Below are 10,722 nucleotides of genomic sequence, written 5' to 3'. Positions count from 1 at the left end.
TTCATTTATAGTTGGTGTGGTGTTAACTTCTTTGACTCCCTTGCAAAATTTTATTTGCCTTTAAGCAAGATCCTTTAACTTAAGCAAAAACTACACCAAACAAAACCATCCTTACAATATATAGCATACATATAAAGAACTAAAGGGCAACACTCTCAGCTAAAAGAAAACATTTTGTGTTTCATTACAGAGCAGTTTTACAGCCCAAATAGAAGCAATTGTGAACCAGCTAAGAGGTTTTTCCTGTTACCTTATTTGATGAAGTTTCTTTACTGAACCTCCAAGGTCACTCTCATATAAAGAAACAGAGTAACATCTGGATTTCAAAGAAAATTAATCACTTCTTAAAGCTGTCCAATTACTCTGTTAGAAGGTATTGTTGTTAAGAAATTAAAATGGAAATACCAGTGCTTGTCTCCTGAGATTTGGTTGGAGAACCTTCTGGATTCTATTCTGTAGTTTGGCTCCTCTGACCTTGGACACAGCTTTTTAACCTTTCTTAACTCATCTAAAACGTGCCTCATAGAGGTTTGTTTTGGGTTTAGAAATGCTTTGACATTTTTGGATTAAAGGTGAAGTGGACAAAAATGCTATTCTAAGGAAGCTTGGAGGCTAATGAAATATTTTTATTATTCTTTTCAACTTTCGTCTCTGGAAGGGCAAGGAGTGTTTTATTCTTGGATCATTTACTTATTCAGCAAACATTTACTGAGTACCATGTACTACACCATGACCAGCACCCTCCTCTGCTCTCCTGGTGCGGTGCCATCAGGCGATGCTTCTGAAAACACGGCAAAGGACCTTTATTTCCCTTATGGAATGTGAGTGCTTGGTGGCCCTATATAGGCAAGAGTGGAATTTTCTGTCTCCCCCATATATAACTTGTACTTTACAATATCCTGCCTTACTGCTATTGAATGTGTCACAAGCATTTGCTATTAGAAGGTAAGCTCCTTGAAGGAGGAATCCATGGCTTACTTTTCCATTACTCTATTCAGTACAAAAGAGTAGTGAGGAATTCTTTACCAAGGAGTCCACGATGGATGCGTTTCGCAGCACTTGTGTACTCCCTGAAACTGTAAAACATTATTTTTGCATGTACAGTTTTCTGTGAAGAAGGTCCATCATTTTCATTAGATTCTCAAAGGGGTAAGTGGCTCGTGGTTGACCTCTGTAGGTTAACCACTCTAATGGGCTTTTGATGACTACTTGAATGGTAGAAACTATAGAAAAACAGATATGACCTTGATGTATGAGACAGTGTTGTCATGATTAGAAGTCATGCTTGGGGATGGCTCTCAGTTCTACAACACTGGAGATGTTAAATTAACAGCTGGATAACCCTTCAGTGATAATAATGTAGGGATGTTGATCTACTCTCTTTGCTCTATGATTCTATGATAATATCAGTCTTCACTAGAGAATACTTCTAATTCTTCACGTACATGTACCCTCTCATTTCCGTTTTTGTGTGACTCAGTCTTTGGACTATTTATACACCTAAAGAATCTTTTTGATGGATAACCAGAGGCCTACAAATTAATCCATGAGAACCATGGCCCTGAGGATATGTGAAATACCGAATAACAGGCAGGGAGCTTGGCATGAACTCTAGAAATAAAGAGAGGGTAGAATGATTTTTGAGTTGAGGATAGAAGTATCAGAAGATAGGAGTTGACAAGCAGGTTGACACAGTTGCTAATAGGTTAAACAGACTAGGATTTAATTGAGTGCTAAATTGGGCTAGTTACCTTTAAATTTAGGCCTCTGAGCAATTTTGGTTTGTGCTGCAATTTTGCTACTTTCATTCAAAGAAATTAGGACAATGCAACTCCAGAGATGAGTTGCAGAAATGCAAAGTAGTAAAAACATATTCATTTTCAAGTATGAACATATACAGGTTTGTGCATGAGTATATAAATGTATGCAACAACATGCTCGTGCCTTGATACCTGTGGAGATGTGGATCCATCCACATGAATGCATTACTTCACACATATACCAAATGTAAGGAGGATTAAATACTTATCTAATAGAAAACTTTCACTTGCAGGGAAATAGGAAATAGAGCATTTCAAAGCAGTCGAATATCCAATGGATGAGAAAAATATTTTAGGTAATATACTGATGCCTCTTTCAGGGTTAATGTCATGAAACTTCACAGGGTGTATAAGTATCTGAATAGAGACAGAACTCAAGCTGATAGTATCATACCAAGTGATAGTGTAGGTGAGAGAAGTCCTAAAGATATCCATTATAGTCTAAAGGAAACTGGCTATATTACATGCTCCAGTTTTCCTTGGAGAAGTGTGTTTGTTAAATTGTGATCACCAACATCTCCAGTCCCAGTTTTTTAGGTTGGACGTAGGGGGCCTTTAAGCAAGTGCTTCCTCAGAATGCTTTCTGGTGATCTTCTAAGCTGGCTGTTTTCCTCTTTAGCATTCTGCAAAGTCTCACTTAGCATCCTTTAGCTTGTGAATTTTTGATGAGTATGGTACTGCTATTTTTACATAAGTTTTGTAAACTCCTTTGAGGAATGCAGAGGTACATGGAAAGAAGAAGATTGTGGTGAGCTTCTTCCTTTATTTAATCCGTCCATGCCCCAACCTCACAGAGACCAGTATAAAGCTGTAGCTGTAAAAGCTAACTGATTTGCCCAGTGTTTTTGTTTTGAAGGACATCAACTATTTTTAGCAACAAAGAAGTGTTAGGAAGGGGAGGAAGGCATACCTCAGGACAGAGCTGAAATGAAGCCCAGAATCCTGAAGAGAGTGGAGTGGAAAAGCAAGAGTACCTTAGTGAAAGGTCGCCTAAGTGGAGAGTGTAGATCTAATGTTCTGGATGGTTGTAGGAAACCCTCAATTAAGAGCTCTGTTAATGGAGAATTTAGGAAATGTTATTAAAAATTCTCTTAGCCAGCCTAATAAAGGACATCAGGACGTGCAAACTGAGCTCGTTGTTTAATTTGTACAGTAATCTGTATTTTGGGGGGGGGGGGTTTGAAATCAACTATCAACATGCTTATTGAGCAACTATACTTGTACAAAGCATTGTGCTAGGAAATGTGTGTGAAGGGTGGGAGGATGGCATTTAAAAATACAAGATGAGTACATGTTCTCCAAAAATATACAGGAAGCTATGTGTTAGGAACTGTGTTGGGTGCTTTCCATATGTTATCCCATTTAATCTTTCAAACAAATATTAGGAATTATAATCATCCCTATTTTACAGATGAACAGCCCGAGACTCAGAGAAGTTAAATTCTTTCCTCCCTCTTTTCCCTCCCTCCTGCCTTCCTTCCTGTTTCCTTCTCTTTCTTTCGACAAAGTTGAACTAAAAGGCTAATAGAACATGGTGTCTTTCTCCCAAGGTTTCACTTTGTCTGAAGGTAGCAGAATTGTAGCTATGTAATTGCTGCTATAGCAGAGGAATGAACTCAGCAATATGGGAGTTCAGAGTATGAAGCCTTCTGTTCTATGTGGATATCAGAGAAGACTTCCTGGAAGAGGACATGTTTGAGTTGAGTCTTAAAAGATAAGAAAGAGTCCGTTAGTAGACAAGGAAGATAAGGCAACAGTAACAGCGTGGCAGATACTGCTGGCTTCTCGCTCAACAGCCATTACCTTTTGTCTTTCTGGAGAAAGCCAAGATTTTGCTCAGGTGTTCCTTTTCCTACTTGATCTGAGGGAGAGTGACCGTATCCCTACCTTCAGGAGTAAGTACTGAGTGGTTTAAGCCGATTATGGTGAGTCCATCCCTCTAGTTTGATTAGCTTAGGGGTGGGCATTTGAACGAGTTCTGGCCAAGGCCATATAAAAGGAAATCTGCTGGGTGACTTAGGAAATGTTTCTTGCCCTTAAGAGGGAGACACTGGAAGAGATAGCCATCTTTTTTTGTCTCTAGGTATTGCTGTACTTGGAAGGGATGTTTAGAACTACCACGGCCGTCTTGTGACCATGAAGGGAGCCAATCTGAGGGCAAATAAAATTTTCTGAGGATGGTAAAGCAAAGAAATAAAAACCAGTGTCTTCAATGACATCGTTGAGTTCATGGACAACTGTGCCTGCTTTTCAATTCATGTTACCTGGTGTTATAATTGTCTTTGTTCCATCAGCAGGTTTGGATTGAAGTCTTCTGCAATGGCATCCTCACTGATAACAGAGCAGATGCAAATCATAGGGCTCAGAAAGGTCACAGGGCACTTAGAAATGGACAATAGTTCCTCACGTCTGAAATGCAGGATATTGTGGAGTGGAGAGTGTGATGACGGCTAGAGATAAGGTGAAATACTAGACAAGGGTCAGATCATGAAGGGCCTTGTATGTTAGGATCAGACATTTGCACTTTATTTTGTACGTACTGGGGAGGCATTGAAAAGTTTCAAGCAAGGTAATGGTATAATTAGGTTTGCAGTTTAGAAGCATTCGTCTGACTACTGTGTGGTGGATTGAAGAGTACCCTCTGATAAGACACCGAGGTCATTCAGTTCAAGAACAAATGGATTCACATGCAGGTGGGTCTCTCTCCATTATCCTTCCATTTTAGCTTGGAAAGACAGAGGTTAAGAAAATATATGCAAAGTGGGAAATTAGAGGAGCAGACAGTAAGCATTTCAGAATTTCATCAGAGAAGAGCACGTTGGGGGTCATGGAGAGTTTCAAGAAACAGATTGGATTTGAGCTGAATGCCGAAGGACTTAGAAACCTTGGAGGTTGAGTAGAGCATGAAACAACACAGAGGAATGGCAAGTCAAGCTGGAATGGAGAGTTTTATGGGGGGAGGATAAAGATGGGATGGTCACTTGCAATCAAAAGGGCAGAGAAAAGAAATGAATCTTTACCCTGATTCCACCACTTAGCAGTTGTGGAATGCTGGGTTTGATATACTTTTATTTCCTAATTGTTTTAATTGGGATTACAAACATACGCTTTATTAACATCACCAAGCGATGTCATACAGATATCGGATGCCCCCTGATGTCATGTGATGAGAAAGACACTTGCCTGTGTGGTATCCTTTCCAAAAACCCTAACCCTGGTCTAATCATGAGAAGAACATCAGACAAACCCAATTTGAGGAACATTCTACAAAATATCTGACTAGCACTCCTCAAGACTGTCAAGGTAATGAAAAACAAAGACAGACTGAGAAACTGTCACAGACCAGAGGAAACTAAGAGGACAGGACAACTGAATGCCATGTATATTCTGGACTAGATCCTAGATCAGAAAAAAGACATTAATGAAAAAAATAGTGAAAACTGAATACAATTTAGGTTTAGTTCACACTAATTTACCACCGTTGGTTTCTTAATTCTGACAAACTAACCACCGTAATATAAATAGTAACAACAGGGGCCAATGAAACTGAGTGAGGGATAGGCTATCACTGCTGTCTTTGCAACTTTTCCATAAATCTAAAATTATTCCAAAATAAAGATTTTATTTAAAAACAAGATCTCCTTCACTGAGTTGTTATGAGGATTGAGTGAAAGGATCCATATAAGGCAGCTGGTATAGTGCCTGACGCATAACAGGGCCTCAAATGTTTCTCTCTAAACTAGAGATTCTCAAATTTAGGGTGTGTAAAAATCACCTAGAGGTGTTTTGTCAGAAATGCAAACAAACCCCAGGGCATCAGTCTCAGAGATTCTGATTTAGTAGGTCTAGAATAGGGCTCAGGAAAAAGAATTTGTTAATAGGTGCCCTCTAGAGATCTTGATGTGGGGCTTGCTGCTCTAGACTATAGGGATCCTGGGGTGAGAGCTGTACATTCCCCTGAGGAGGAAAATAATGGAGATATAACGCCTGCCTACTTGCCTCAAATGGGTGGAAGGGAGAAAAGGGGAAAATATAGAAGCAAGCGCTTCAAAAATTGTAAGTTACAATTTAAATCGTTATAGATTAATTTGGGATGAAACAGAGGTCTGATTAGCTAGCCATTTAATAATAACAGTGTGGTTGAAATCTAACTTTTATTCATTTCAGCCACCTAAAAATATTCAGCTGCTTTTCCTGCTGAAGCACTCAGATGACCCACAGGACAAAGGCACAGTTCAACCCCTTCAATTACGGATGAGCTAAATGAAGCTGAGGGACGAGATGTGACTGGTTCAAGGTCACAGAACCAGTGACTGAGAGAACGGATTAGAACCCACTCTTTTTTTCAGCTTCATTGAGGTATAATTGATAAATATTGCATATGTTTAAGGTGGACAGTGTGGTAGTTTGATATACATGTGCATTGTGAAGTGATCACCACGATCAAGCTGATTAACATATCCGTCACTTTCCATGGTTAGCATCTTGTTTGTGTGTGGTGAGAACACTTAAGATTTACCCTCTTAGCAAATTTCAAGTATACAATACAGTATTGTTAACTATAGTCACTGTGCTGTACAGTAGATCTCTAGGACTCACTCATCTTGCATAACTGAAACTTTGTACCCTTTGACCAACATCTCCCCATTTCCTCCTCCCCTCAGCCCCTGGCAACCACCATTCTGTTCCCTGCTTCTATGATTACGCCTATTTTATATTCCACATATAAGTGTGATCATGTGGTATTTGTCTTTCTGTATTTGGCTTATTTCACTCAGCATAAGGTCCTGCAGGTTCATCCATGTTGTTGCAAATGGCAGGAGTACCTTTTTTTTTAAGGCTGAATAATATTCCAGTGTGTGTGTGTGTATGTGTGTGTGTATCTCACATCTTCTTTATCTGTTCATCTGTTAATGTTTCCCAGATTATTTCCGTATCTTGGTTATCTTGAATAATGCTGCAATGAACATGGGAATGCAGCTATCTCTTCGAGATGGTGATTTCATTTCCTTTGGATAAATACCCAGAAGTGGGATTGCTGAATCAGACGGTAGTTCTCTTTTTAGGTTTTTGAGGAATTTCCATACTGTTTTCCATAATGGCTGTACCAGTTTACATTCTCACCAACAGTGCACAACAGTGGAAGCCACTCTTGCAAGCTCCAATCAAGGTGTTCTTTCTGCTACCAGATGATCATTGATCGCTGCACTCAGAGTTTCAGACCTTTCACATGGGCTCTGGAGAAAGAGAAAGGCTGTCTGACTTATTGAGGAGGATGCCAAAAGTTTGTTAACCTAAGTCCTGCTCTTGGCTCACTGTGTTCTAGAATAACTCAGTTTTCACTTCAGCTAGATAGAGTAAAATGGGATCATCTGCCTGGGAAAACGGCCCTTTGTGGACAGTCCTCAATCATGCTTGGATTCCGCATCATCAGCCACGTCAGCAACGTGTCATTAACCTGAAAAAACTCACCAGGCCTTCAGAATGCTGAGTGACAGATGAGGCGCACCTCCGTGCTCTGGCGCTGCCTAACCACACCACCATGAAATACATTGCTTATAACTCTACCATTCCTTCTGTATCCCAAGGTTACTTGTAGGAGAAATAGAAACCAAGGCGTATCACTGTGTTTCCTCGTCTCTCTAACTTGATATGGGTGAAATCAGTTTTAAATTAAGGTCGTCCTCTCACCACGTTTTGCTTTGCCCCTCTGCTCACATTGCAGCTTTCTGGGCTGTGCTCTGAGAAGTGAGGTATGAGCGTGGCTGCCCACGTTTCCTACGGTCTGTCTGCGAGTCACCATCACCCCTCGGGGTTGATGAGTGCAGCAAGTAGGCTTTCACTGAATCTCCACTTTCTTCCCTTTTTTTCCCCTAGATGCTTTTCCCCGGCCCAGAAAGAACTTTTCCTTCTACCCCGTGTCCTGAGAAATGCCATTACATCATAAACTATATCCTTCCTCCTCTGTGACGTATGTTAAAGACGCTTTGCTCTGAATACTCCAGGTTTTGGGCCTATAAATCCTTTTATCCTACAACAAATCCTGGCTCTTGCAAATGCAATCAAGCTTTAGCTTTAAGAGTTACTTTCTCCAAAATAATTTTTGTTTAAGAATCTATCATGAAAGCCAGAATTTAAAAACTGAGGAAGAAGGGCAGGTAGTGAGGGACTGGACTGAAAACAGAGATTGTTAAAATGTGCATTTTGAGTGGGAAGATCCTTCAGCTTCCTTCCATATCCGGTTATCTTTCCTCAGGAAGCTACAGGAGGGTGTGCTCCACCAATATGAGGGACTAAACCAAGAAAGAGGAAGTGTGGGATTCAGGAAGCAGGAAAATATGTAGGGAATTCTCAGGATGGTGCTGAAGGAAAATCCCAGGATAACAGCTGTGCATTAGGTCCAGACTGGAAGAGAGGATGGAGGGCTCCAGGGAAAAAGGATCATCGAGTTGCTTTTACTGTATGGAAAGTTGAACTGAGTTGCTGTTAAAGGGCCTGGGCAGATCTAGCTTCTAGAACAAGATGAAAAAAAGAATCTCACCAAATTCTAAGGAGGAACAGTTACTGATTCCAGAAAAAAAAAAGTTGCACCAAGAAGGACAGGTAATCATAGTCAGCCACTTAATTCAGCAGTGAACAATATTTAAATGTCCAATTAATGTAAGCTCTGACTATTGCTTTGATTAAAAAAGAAAACACGGCATATATTTATGATGGAAAAATGGGGAGAGGAAGATGGATGTGAGTGTAGAGTAGTACTCTCATCTTTTATGTTACTCTTGTCCTTGTTGTTTACAGCCAGTTAAGGATTTGTATCTGGTACTCCTCTTCATGATCCCTGCTACAGTGCTGCGCTCTTGTCATTTCAGAAGTTCTCTTTCTTCAACTTTCTCTGCCTTCTTTTTTCCTAGAGCTTCATTTCAATCCCCTGCTCTTTGAGAACTCTTCTCTACTGTCTCATTAGCATTTTTTCTTACAATTTCTCAGAGGTCTTTACACTTTAGCAATTTTTGCATTTCTTCAAAAATTTTAAATATTTTATTGGTAGTTAATATTAATAATACATAAATTTTTGATACACATAAGATTAGTAAAAGTACTTTTGGGCAGTCTATTAAGTTCACATGGGTAATGCATTTAACGTTATATGTAGATATTCTAAGCTGATTTTGTTAGATTAAGTAAATAAAATCTTAGAAACATATGCAGTTCTTATAAATGTTTACTCATTACCTGTCAATGTAGTATTGATAAATTAAGACTCATGGATTTTCACTTGAATGCTAAATCCTGGGACAGTTCAGAATGAGCATGTGCAAGGCCTCCATCTGAGCATCTGATGGATGGATGGATGAGGGGAAAAATCACAGACAGGTAAGTAAATAGGTGGATAGATAGATTTGTCTCATGTTTTGACTTTCCCCAAAGTGTGCTTGAGTTACTGCTTCATTGATATGGGAAGTTTACAATGCCAGAAAGCTGAGTTCTCAAATTTAAATTTTTATGTGTGTAATATTTCAGGAAAATAGAACATTTGAAAATGGAAACTTACAAATAGATTCAAGAATAAGTATTTATTTTACAAAAAGATTTACCCAGATTCCTTATTTAAGGAACATTAGATCTCATGTAGTATGCCAGCCAGTCCTGCATGTGTGTTACTCCTTAGCTTTCATTTGGAATTGATATATTTTGTCCTCCGTAAATTATTGACTGCCAGAAGTTCCAGGGATCAAGTTGGATACAAACTGAACTTAAAAACATGTGTTTACTGAGGTGCTTGATATAGCATTTTACCTTTGATGGCCGCTGAGCTATCTGACAATGAGTCCCTGGAAATGAAACACAGCAGTGTTACTGGATGTTTTATAAACCCATCTTATCAAGTGAAAGTTAACTTAAAAAAAAACATGGATTTTAACTATGATTTTTTTAAATATGAAGAAAAGTATAGAGAATATAACAAAAATCAACAAACCCATCCCCCACATTTAATGAATATTAAAATGCTGTCACATTTTTCTATAAAATATCAAAGGATACCCCTAAGCCATTTTCTTCCCTTCTCTCTTAGAAGTAACCACCTGAAATTGGTATGTGGGATGCACTCAATGTTTTTGTGTTTTAAAAAAATTATGTGACGGGCCGGCTCGTGGCGCAGCAGTTGGGTGCGCACATCCCACTTCTGCGGCTGGGGGTTCACCGGTTGGGATCCCGGGTGTGGACATGGCACCACTTGGCACGCCATGCTGTGGTAGGCGTCCCACATATAGTGTGGAGGAAGACGGGCATGGATGTTGGCTCAGGGCCGGTCTTCCTCGGCGAAAAGAGGAGGATTGGCAGCAGTTAGCTCAGGGCTAATCTTCCTCAAAAAAAAAATTATGTGACTATCATAAATAATATATTCCCTGGTTTTGTGTTTGAAATCTTAATTTAATGGTATCATGCCATATAAGTACTTTGCAATTTTTTTCCCGTTCAGCATTAGATTTTTGTGATTTATCATCCACAGAGATATAGTTCATGATTTGAACTGATGTACAGAATCTATTGTATAACTACACCAGTTATTTATCCGTTCCCTTACAGAAGACACTAAGGTTGTTTCCACTTACTTTGGTATTACAAATAGTACTATAATAAATGTCCTCATATATTTCTCCTTGTGCACATGGGCAAGAACTTCTCGGGAGCAGTGGCTCAAACTTGGGCATGCATCAGAATCACCTCAAATGCTTGTTAAAACACAGATTGCTGGCTCTAAAACTGCATACCCTCCACCATAATACAGAAGCTGTTAAATCTGGGCTTCCATAGCTAAGGGCTCCAGATCTATGCCTCTTCTGTCATCATTTTATTAGCCAAACATATCTCTACATGTTGTCTTTTTGCCCATGTAATT

At 39.4% G+C, this 10,722-nt stretch overlaps 1 long non-coding RNA gene across 1 annotated transcript; it reads left to right on the top strand.

Moving 5' to 3' along the window:
• The first annotated feature begins 1,525 nt into the window (after positions 1-1,525).
• LOC139082452 (uncharacterized) lies at positions 1,526-9,024 on the top strand. Its single transcript, XR_011538461.1, has 3 exons — positions 1,526-4,513; positions 5,988-6,179; positions 6,951-9,024. It is a non-coding gene; the product is annotated as an uncharacterized lncRNA (long non-coding RNA).
• Positions 9,025-10,722: the final 1,698 nt, after the last annotated feature.

The sequence above is a fragment of the Equus przewalskii genome, chromosome 3 (genome assembly GCF_037783145.1).
Source record: "Equus przewalskii isolate Varuska chromosome 3, EquPr2, whole genome shotgun sequence".
NCBI classification, from domain to species: Eukaryota; Metazoa; Chordata; class Mammalia; order Perissodactyla; family Equidae; genus Equus; species Equus przewalskii.
Note: the sequence above shows the minus strand (reverse complement) of the source record. Positions and strands in the feature narration are given on the sequence as shown.